At 36.4% G+C, this 11,278-nt stretch overlaps 1 long non-coding RNA gene across 1 annotated transcript in view; it reads right to left on the bottom strand.

The window, feature by feature from the left end:
* Positions 1–981: 981 nt before the first annotated feature.
* The window catches only part of LOC134612784 (uncharacterized), a 915,097-nt gene continuing 904,800 nt past the window's right edge, over positions 982–11,278 (bottom strand). Inside the window, exon 6 of the long non-coding RNA XR_010090954.1 lies at positions 982–1,016. This is a non-coding gene — a long non-coding RNA (uncharacterized LOC134612784). The remainder of the gene's footprint in view (positions 1,017–11,278) is intronic.

Genomic DNA, 11,278 nt, shown 5'->3' with positions numbered 1-11,278 from the left:
GATATTTAGTAAATATATAATATGTATATATATATATATATCGATTTTTTTTTTACACCTTCTCTTTTTTTCTCTCTATTAGTCATTTCTCACTTGAACTTGAGCACAATTTAATGACTGTCCAGTAGTAATTTAATTTTTTTTTTTTTTTTTTTGGCGTCAAGGGCAGAATTCAGAATTAGGAATAAAAAAATACGTGCTTCGCTATTGCTCTCATCGCTTGGTTGATGATTTGGCTATTTTTTGGCTCAGAATTTGGCAATTATAGCAATCATCCAGACCAAAATCTGATTACTTGCAGTTTGTATCAATACAAATCTTCATATATATTGCTGTTTATAGTGTTTGTTCTACATTTAGTGGTTGGCAGCAACATTGTTTACCTGCTTCTTTATTAAAACAAACAAACAATAACTCTTTTATTTTGTAATGCAGTATACTCATAGTTCATTACTGAACAGGATATTGTCAAGAATTAGCAAGAAAATGTAAAATTTTAGGTCAATATAGCTAAAATGGAAACATTTTCCATTAAGCCATTTTGCTGCATGACAAATTTACCTTTGAACTTTCAACTTTCAGTTTCCTGGTCACTTCCCTACAAAACATAATTGAGTGATAACCTTGAAAGCTTTCAGTTGAATACATGAATGATTCCTTCCTTGTCTAAAATCAGACAAAATATATGTAATATGTAACTAATATGAATAATACTAATATATGATAATTAAATATAGTTATACATTTCATTTTTTTATTATGTGAAGTTTAAAAGAAAATGAAGTCATTATAAATGTGTTACAAAACTAAAGAAAATCTTTGCAGAAGTATATTTGGAACTAAGTATAATCTTCTATGTCTAGACAAATAACTCAGTTCCTCATTTCTCAAAAAGAAAACAGACACACATATTCGATAAAATGTATGACTCGCAAAATTCTAACACTCATAAATAATAATGTCAAATTCACTTGCCTGAAGATAGTAAGGCCATGGTCCAAGTCATCAATCAGGATCTAAAATCAAGAAAGAAAAAGTTATTATAGCAACAAGTTTTGAAAATCAATTATACAAAACATCCTCCAAAAGTATTTCCTATAAAAGTATCAAACACTGTATACCTAAAAATAGGGACATTGCAGTAATAAAATATGTTATATTTAAAGATGACAGCCTATATGGGTTGGTTAGTTTAAATATAATAAGCTATGAACTAGTTCACCATTAACATGTTCCATTATTTTGTTTCACTTAAACTATCCTATTAAACCTATAATTTAGAGTAGAATTCTGCATTCAATTTCAAACAAATAGCCATTCATCCGAACTTCGGGAGATTGTGAGTTGTCCGAATTATGTATCTCTGATTATGAATCTTATGTATTAGTCACTTCTTCTCGCTTGACCTGTGAACCAAATGGCTGGAATTATTTCCTTGAATCGTTTCTCCTAAGTCGATTACATCGACAAAATTTGGCCAAACCAAAATTCCAAATGGACTAATTTTGGTCCACCCAAACAAAAAAAAAAGTTAGACAAATTAATATGGCCGAACCAATATTTTGAGTAATACTCAAGTGTAATCTATAGACTAGCAGTAATAGTTTGTACAGGACAGAAGTGGTGACTTGCACAGTGACAACTTCAAGTAACTATGTTACTGCAAATTTTAGGAAAGCCCATAGACAGGTATATAGCTTAGCATTTTATTTTACCCTAAATTAATTGATATAAAATATTTTTGTGAATTTCACTTTTGTGACTTTAAGATGTGTTGTAGGAATTTGAAATAAAATCTCTTGATCCAGGCATGTTAATGTTTAGCCGTCTAGCATCTTTTTTTATCTCTTAGCATTATATTTCTTTTTGTGTTGTGCTAGGTTAAATACTTTGTTTTTAGCTTCTGCAAAAAGAATACATGGTCTGTTTCACATAAGCTGCAGAACCATCCTCACTAAGGCAACAAGGACATCTTCCCTCAAGAGACAAATGGATCAATTTCAGAGAGGACCTACTAACACTGTTAGGAGAATTGAGACTGAGTTCTTTTTAAGTGACACAATTGAAAGCAGTCATCGTCCTTTTATTAACACACCACTGGGATGTCTTTTTTTATTAATTTATTTTCATGTGCACTCTAACGGAATATTAGCCTCTTTGTTGTGGTAAATCTATTTTTCCTTGTCTCCATTAACTGCTTTGGCATTCATGTTCATGACCTTTATTTCTCTAATTGTCAGAATATATAAAATATTCAACTTTACATTTTGTTCAGTTTTAGAGAACAATAACATGTATTTTGAAGGCAAAATACCACATCAGATTTGTTATAAACATGTTTATCTTTAAATTACATGAATGAGTGTACAAAGTAATACACAACTTTAAATTTGATGTACACTTGTCTCCCAGATATTGAGAGGGGCTTGGTAAGAGTCAGTATATGTCTCTGGAGGCAAGCATTTAACAAGGAGATGTCACACTTCTTTCTTCATTTCTTAATATTCCTAACGCAACACTAAAGCTGTTTCACACAGATGACAGCTGACATCTTAGTGACCTAAACTTCTTTATTCTATATTATAAATGTGGGGTTAAACATGGAGCTTTGATGGTTGACTTGTAGAGATATGGGTAAGCACATAGCTGTATAGAAGATATACATTTGTAAGGTATGGACAAGAGTAATTATATAGCAAGTATATATTTCATGTGGGTACATGAAAGCAGTTAAAGGTTGTGGGAAGTAGGTATCTTTGTGTAATGATATTGCACAATAACATAAAGTATGTTTTTTGCCCAACACCAATATATTGTTTTTATGTATTGGTTTGCACATGTTATGTATGTATAGTTACATAGTTAATTAGAAGATAAGTGGTTGACGGTTAAAGACGTGCCATCAACCACTGATCTTTATACTGGCATTTATAGTAGTGTGTTTAAAATGTGGTGTTTTTAGTTAACTATTGTTACTATTATTTTCTCTTTCTTCAATCACATATTAAATAAAGATAGAAAAAAAACCTCTTCCCAGACTTGTAGTTCTATTTTGCATCTTTTCTAAAAAAGTTGGCAAAGTTATGACAAAAATTCTACCAAACGTTTTTTGCAAGTGAACTTACTACTGACTGTTTTCATTGCAGAGATTTTGATAGAGAACATGCATTACCACTTTGCATGATTTTTATCAATATGCTAAAATGAATTATTTAAAAAAAAAAAATAAAATAATAATAATAAATAACATGTGTGTGTGTGTGTGTGTTTGCCTGTGTGCCTGTGTGCCTGTGTGCTTGTGTGTTTGTTTTAAGAAAAAAGTTTGTTTTACTTTGTTTCAGCTATAGGCAAAAACTATTTTCCTGATTCTCCTTTTGGTTGTGATATTGCATAAAACTCTTTACAGTATATTTTTAATATTTTGTTTACTTGCCTCCTATGCTTAGCAAATATGAGTTTGTGAGAACTGGAAAAAAAAGTGATGTAAAAATTCACATTACTGCAATCATGGAACTGAGTACCTGAACTTGGTCTCCAGTCACTTATCAACTTATCACTATAAATGTTGTCCTTTTTTGTCAATTTACATATTACAGTGAAAAGGAGAAGCAGAAACAATGTTCCTGATGTTCCTGATTTTACTTGTCAATTTGTCAACTTTAAGGTACTGTCAGCACAAAAAACACATATTAACAATTTGCACAATAATACTATTAAACTACACAACAGTCTGAACTAAAAGATTTGCATTTATTTTTGCAACAGCAAATGCGGGCTTTTGACTTGAAATGATTTCCAAATTAATGGACAATATAAAAAAAAAAAAAAAAGCCAACCACATTTGCCTTGTGAAACAACTAAATTAAAGCACTTTTGCATAATAAGATATTGCAGTAAATGCCATAGGAGATCTTCAATTGATTTAACAAAGTGGTTCTAAAAGCGGTTTCTCTCATCCCTTGTATGACAAGTCCTTATGTAGCTCTGACACTTTGATTTCCACATTGCCCATAAAACTGCTAATGCCGCATGAAATGCTTTCAATAAAGTCTCCAGACATGACATTGAAAAAGGGTAATGGATTTCAACTCTTAATCTGAAAGCTCAGCAACTAGGATGGATTTATGCAAGGGTGCTATTTTATAAGTTATCCCATTGGGGAAATTTAAAAAAAATATAGATATTAATACAAAAACAAAAAACAGTGTTCTACTACAAACTTGAAATGCCAGTTGAATTTTAAATATGTTTCATGCGAAAAACATACAAATCCTATTACTGTGTTCAGCTATTAAATACAATAGATTCGTGCATCACAATTATCTTATATTAATAATAGTATTGTGCATTGGAAGAAATGGTTATATCAGTGATTGGCTGTAGTCCAGACAGCTTTTTCCTAGCATCCTTTGTATGGCAGAACATTTTATGCAGCACCTTTGCAAATAATGTATTTGTTGCTGGAGGAAAAGTTATGTTTACTTATTCCTAAAATTCTTTACCTTACGTAAACCTTACAAAAATGCAAGAAAAAAGCTGACCAACAATTCAGAAGGTTTTTATTAATTTAGTTACCTAATGTGCATGTGTAGTTCAGCTCTTTGGTTATGTAGTTAGCAAGAATTGGAGAAGCTTATTAAGTTCAGTCTGTTCTAGATACAATTCTGTTTATCTAGAAGAGAAACAGAAAAGGAAACTCAGATTTCTAATTAAGCCTCTAGAGAGACAACAAAATATTTCCTGACACAAAAATGCAATAATTTTACCCTCAGAAACAATGTAAAAGTGTTTAAATCAGTCACCATAACCTTCATTGTGTATATGTTTTTATACCCTTGGCAGTTAACTTCATATCTTTACTGCCCTTACTTGAGAATCATTTTGTTTCATGAATCTGAAACTATCTCTCTCCTGATCTCATTGAATGACATTTAATTTATTTATATACTTTAAATTTAAAAGTTCTGTATGTATGGGGACCCCAGGGAAATTTCCTTAGATGAGGACTTGATAAAAATTTCCTTGTCTGTCAATGACAAATGAAGAATAATAGCAGAAATAAGATATTACTTAAGATATGACTGGCATTATAAGCAATAACCATCGTTGATTTATGGAAGAAGATATTTGAAGGTAGAACACATTTTTAATATAGAGCATGGGACCTTTGTTGGTTTATGATGAATGCATATCATTTACAACACTAATTGAGTGCCTATATACCCTAATTTCAATAAATAAATAATGCCCTTGTCAAATGTTCCTTAGATTAGTACTAGGTTTACCAAACCAACCATGCATCTGTATATCAGTACATTATCCCTTGGTAAATGTTCACAATCACCACTGCTCTTTTCTCTTTGATAACACTAACGTTTCTCAGATCATTAAGTCATTCAAAGTTCCAGTATGATTTTGAATCTCTCCCATATCCGGTTTTCTACTGTTATTCCCAAAATGCTTCTTAGCCACACTTTTGTCTTCCAGCCTCATCTGCAAACTCATCATGTCTCATTACCCATAAAGCATCTTTCAGCAACCTTGTTGAGTCTTGTCAGCTGACTATAGGTATATATGGGATATTGATTGATTTATATTTAAGGGCGTATACGAAAGGAACATATTAGATATTATAGTTAAAAAGTGTAGCCATGAGCTAAATACAAAACATAAAATCAGTAAAACTGTGTGAATAAAAATGACAGGACTCTCTTTGAATGAAGAACAGAACATCAGCAGTTGGTACTGCAGGTGCGTGCTGAATAATAAAACTGTATTCAAACGTCCCACTAGTCCTACTTACACATTATTTCTATTTTGCTTTCTATAGCTGCATAGTTTTACTCACAATTATGTTTTAATTATAGAAAATCCATGCATTTTATAATTCATTAATAGTTAAAGGGACACTATAGTCACCAGAACAACTACAGGTGATACTCAAAAAATTTGAATATCATGAAAAAGTTAATTAATTTCAGTAATGCAACGTAAAAGGGGAAACTACTATATAAGATAGACGCATTACATGCAAAGCAAGATAGTTCAAGCCGTGATTTGTCATAAGTACGATGATTATGGCTTACAGCTCATGAAAACCCAAATCCACAATCTCAGTAAATTAGAATATTGTGAAAAGGTGCAATATTCTAAGCTCACAGTGTCCCACTCTAATCAGCTAAGTAAGCCATAACACCTGCAAAGGGTTTCTGAGCCTTTATTGCATTTGTTCTGGTGAGTAGAATCAGTTTATTTGCAGTAATCACTGTTTTTTTCAGAGAAAATGCAGTGTTTACATTACAGCCTAGTGATAACTACACTGGCTACTTCTCAGATGGCTGCTAGAGGTGCTTCCTGGGGCAGTGCTCCACCCTCTGCATGCAGACACTGAACTTTCCTCATAGAGATGCATTGATTCAATGGATCTCTATGAGGAGATGCTGATTGGCCAGGTCAGTGTTTGACTTGTGCTAGCTCTGCCCATTATCTTCCTCCTTGACAGTCTCAGCCAATCCTGTGGAAAGCATTATGATTGTCAGCAGACATCATGAAGATCAGGGGCAGAGCCAGCAGCTGCAGACTTGAATGTAAGTAAGATTTTACTATATTTAGGGAGGCAAGGAGTGGCCAGGGGGGATAGATTTTTTTTTAACACTATAGGGTCAGGAATACATGTTTGTGTTCCTAACCTTACAGTGTTCCTTTAATTTGTACTAGGTTAAATGTAATGTAATGCAGCTCTACGGTATATAGGCTAGCTGGAAAAGCATTGACCTTAAGTATGTTGTGAGAGAGCATTGGTTTGTCCTTTAATTTGCATGTATTTATTGGCCTTTATTAGCTTGGTATTATTACATGTTGTTCTTGACTCCAAATAAGCTATCCAGTGTAACTGTGTAATCTCAGCATTCAAGTGACTCTAAACTCCTCCACCTACCTTGTAGAGGAGCTACAGCTGTTTAGTAAAGGCTCAGGTGTTCAAATTAATGTCTATAAGAAGGAAGGTACTCCTTTCAGGTAAGATTGTAAAGCATTTGATTAGATAAAATCTCTGCTATAATCTATTGCGATGCAACTGAGCATGGAGAACATAAATGCTAACAATGGCAAGTATTAACCTGGAACAGGAGATCAGGGTAACACCCAGCGAGGGTTTGTGTCAGTGGAACAATGTACATTACTGTAAATAAATGATAGGAAACCACACAATCAAATCCGGAAACAATTCCTTACTGGTTTATTACAAAAACATGAACACGACTAAAGTGTACAAACCACATTATGGTGAATGGACTTTTTTTTTCTATTTAACTTGCTTGTTTATTTGGGGTAGTGGCACTATTGTTTCAGTTTACATTACTGGCCTGAATCAAATTAACCATGCCCCATCTTTCATCACCAAAGCTAGATCCAGAATGATCAATGGACATAAACCATGGTCAGTGTTAAATAGGGAACAGTAACCAACATGAAGGGTCTGTAAGTGACCCAGGAAATTTTAGACAGTAGCAAAACACAAAGAAAACAAACTCTAAAGTTCAAATGGTCCCATACAGAATGGGGTAAAGCCATTCACAGCAGATTAGGGTTATTCGGACTGCACAATATGGACATTGTTCTCAGTATGTAACAATGCCCAGATTGTGCATAGGAGACTCTGAAAAAGCAGAATTTGGTCCTGCTGAAATCTAAACCTGAATTGTTAAAATCAGGAACCTGATGCTTAAAATCAAACTATTTGCCAACTTGCAATGCCAGCATTCAGCAGGGAAATTGTCAAAGAATTCTGAGCATTAAGTTCTGTGGCATCTGGCTAGTGTTTGCTAGCCATCCCTCACCTCTAAAGAAGATGTAATACCTCCCTTATGCCCCACCTGCCATGTCGCAAGTGGCAGCATATATACTAAAAGGTGAGCTACCAGAGGCTTATCACTGTAACTGTAAACTAGTGACAGTTGCTAAGAAATGCCCTATCCAATGAGTGTAGAGCCTGTAAAACACTGGGGATCCTGGCACAGCTCCCCTCATTCCCAATCTTGTTGGCCTCAGGTGGGGGTGCAAATGTTAATAAAGGGGTGTGAAAAGGTTTTTTTTTTTTTAAATCAACCATACATTACATCATGTGGCCACCACTATAACAGATTATGACAACTCCATTAAAATGCTTACGACTTACAGTTGGATTGTCATATTGCAAATATAATCAGATTTCTTTGTAGGATTCCACTCTGCAGAAAACAAACCTGATACATACTAAAAAATATAGTTGTTGCTTGCCAGAGGAGGAAATTATAATACAGTGATGTAAGAGTTGTCCTAAAAAAAAAAAATATTAGAGATAATCCGAAAACCAGAAGAAAAAATGTTCTATTAATGAACAAATCAATATGCTATCTAATAAAATAAAGCAACATACTAGAAGTGTATTCCCTTTATACTGGAAGGGAATAGTATTATTTAGTATTATTAGCTTCTTTAAATCTATCTATCTATCTATCTATCTATCTATCTATCTATCTATCTATCTATCTGTCTGTCTGTCTGTCTGTCTGTCTGTCTGTCTGTCTGTCTGTCTGTCTATCTATCTATCTATCTATCTATCTATCTATCTATCTATCTATCTATCTATCTATCTTTCTCATTCCATCTCTGTATGTGTGTATGCTGGATATCTACTTAGTGGTGTAATAAAATGATAAAATGTTACTTATGATTGAATATATTGAGAATTGATTTGAATTTTATGGAGTGACAAATTATGTAATTTAGTGGGTGCATTTGACAAAGAAAATCAACTGCTTGAAGGAAATTAAACTATCTTTGAGATTCATTTTCTTTTGACACATTGGCCAATGTGGCATACCTTCTGAATAAAGCTTTCAAAAGAAACAATTACATTAAATAGGCATCCTGCTGTTTAAGAAGGATGGAAAATGAACAGATGTGCAACTGTGTTTCAACTTTAATTCACAGTGCTATAAGGAAGTAGATTTTCTGCAGTTTTATTGCTATAGTATGAAAATGATTTATAAGATTGGCACACTTTTTTGGCACTGTTTCTTTTACATGCACTGTTCTGTTACAGTATTTTAGCATTTCTTGATCATAAATGTCTAACTTATGTGTAAATATATACACTGCTCAAAAAAATAAAGGGAACACAAAAATAACATATCCTAGATCTGAATGAATTAATTATTCTTCTAAAATACTTTGCTCTTTACATAGTTGAATGTGCTGACAACAAAATCACACAAAAATTGGATTGGAGTCACTGGATTTAGAGTCACACTCAAAATTAAAGTGGAAAAACACACTACAGGCTGATTCAACTTTGATGTAATGTCCTTAACCCCTTAAGGACACATTACATGTGTGACATGTCATGATTCCCTTTTATTCCAGAAGTGTGGTCCTTAAGGGGTTAAAACAAGTCAAAATGAGGCTCAGTAGTGTGTGTGGCCTCCACGTGCCTGTATGACCTCCCTTCAATGCCTGTGCATGCTCCTGATGAGGTGGCGGATGGTCTCCTGAGGGATCTCCTCCCAGACCTGGACTAAAGCATCTGCCAACTCCTGGACAGTCTGTGGTGCTATGTGACATTGGTGGATGGAGCGAGATATGATGTCCCAGATGTGTTCAATTGGATTCAGGTCTGGGGAACAGGCGGGCCAGTCCATAGCATCAATGCCTTCGTCTTGCAGGAACTGCTGACACGCTCCAGCCACATAAGGTCTAGCATTGTCTTGCATTAGGAGGAACCCAGGACCAACCGCACCGGCATATGGTCTCACAAGGGGTCTGAGGATCTCATCTCGGTACCTAATGGCAGTCAGGCTACCTCTGGCAAGCACATTGAGGGCTGTGTAGCCCCCCAAAGAAATGCCACCCGCACCATTACTGACCCACTGCAAAACCGGTCATGCTGTCAGCAGAATGTTCTCCACGGCGTCTCCAGACTCTGTCATGCTCAGTGTGAACCTGCTTTTATCTGTGAAGAGCACAGGGCAACAGTGGCGAATTTGCCAGTCTTGGTGTTCTCTGGAAAATGCCAAACGTCCTGCACGGTGTTGGGCTGTAAGCACAACCCCCACCTGTGGATGTCGGGCCCTCATACCACCCTCATGGAGTCTGTTTCTGACCGTTTGAGCAGCAACATGCACATTTGTGGCCTGCTGGAGGTCATTTTGCAAGGCTCTGGCAGTGCTCCTCCTGTTCCTCCTTGCACAAAGGCAAAGTTAGCAGTCCTGCTGCTGGGTTCGTGCCCTCCTATGGCCTCTTCCACGTCTCCTGATGCACTGGCCTGTCTCCTGGTAGCGCCTCCATGCTCTGGACACTACGCTGACAGACAGAGCAAACCTTCTTGCCACAGCTCACATTGATGTGCCATCCTGGATAAGCTGCACTACCTGATCCACTTGTGTGGGTTGTAGACTCCGTCTCATGCTACCACTTGTCAGGGTACCTGAGGTCTCTACCTCTGAGAGAGGAAGAGACTTAGAAGTTTATCCGTCCAGAAGGGCTGTTTCATCCGTTCCTCGCGGTCCTCCCGGTCATTTACACGCCGGCCGCGAGGGATCCACTTCCTTTTGTAACACGACGCCCAGCAGTCGACGTCATGACGCCAACCCGGACCGACCTGTCACTCAATTGTCTGGAGACTAATCAGGACTCGTCGGAGGCGTGTCTACTCTCCTGAGCCAGGGTATTTAACAGTGCTTCTTCCATTTGCTCATTGCCCTGTCGTGGTTCTAGCCTGTCTAGTCACCCAGCGCTCTTGTATTCCAGTATTCCTTTTGGTTCCGACCCGGCTTGTTTGTATTACTCTGCTTATCTCTATTACCCTTTGACCCGGCTTGTTCCTCGCTTACCTGTCTTCTCGTTCCCTCGACCTCGGCTTGTCTTTGACCATTCTCTATATCTCCGTACGTTAGTCCGGCCATTCTAAGGTCCGGTATACGTACCTTTCTACTGTCTGTACTCTGCGTGTTGGATCCCTGTCCCGATCCTGACATTACGACAGGGCCAATGGATCCTGCAAGTACAAACAGTCAGCTTGGTCCTTCCGATCCTAGGTTTGAGGCCATGGAACACAGAATGGATCAGATGGCCCTAGCACTACAGGCGTTATTATCCCGTGCTAATAACCCACCAGAGGAGACGCGTACTACTTCTATTTCTCCTGTGAGTTCAGACCTAGAGGTAGCCACTGTAGGTGCCTCTTCCAGTATTACCCCACCAGTACGTTATGGTGGTTCACCTGAGAAGTGTCGTGGTT

This window comes from Pelobates fuscus, chromosome 5 (assembly GCF_036172605.1).
Source record: "Pelobates fuscus isolate aPelFus1 chromosome 5, aPelFus1.pri, whole genome shotgun sequence".
Classification (NCBI taxonomy): Eukaryota; Metazoa; Chordata; class Amphibia; order Anura; family Pelobatidae; genus Pelobates; species Pelobates fuscus.
Note: the sequence above shows the minus strand (reverse complement) of the source record. Positions and strands in the feature narration are given on the sequence as shown.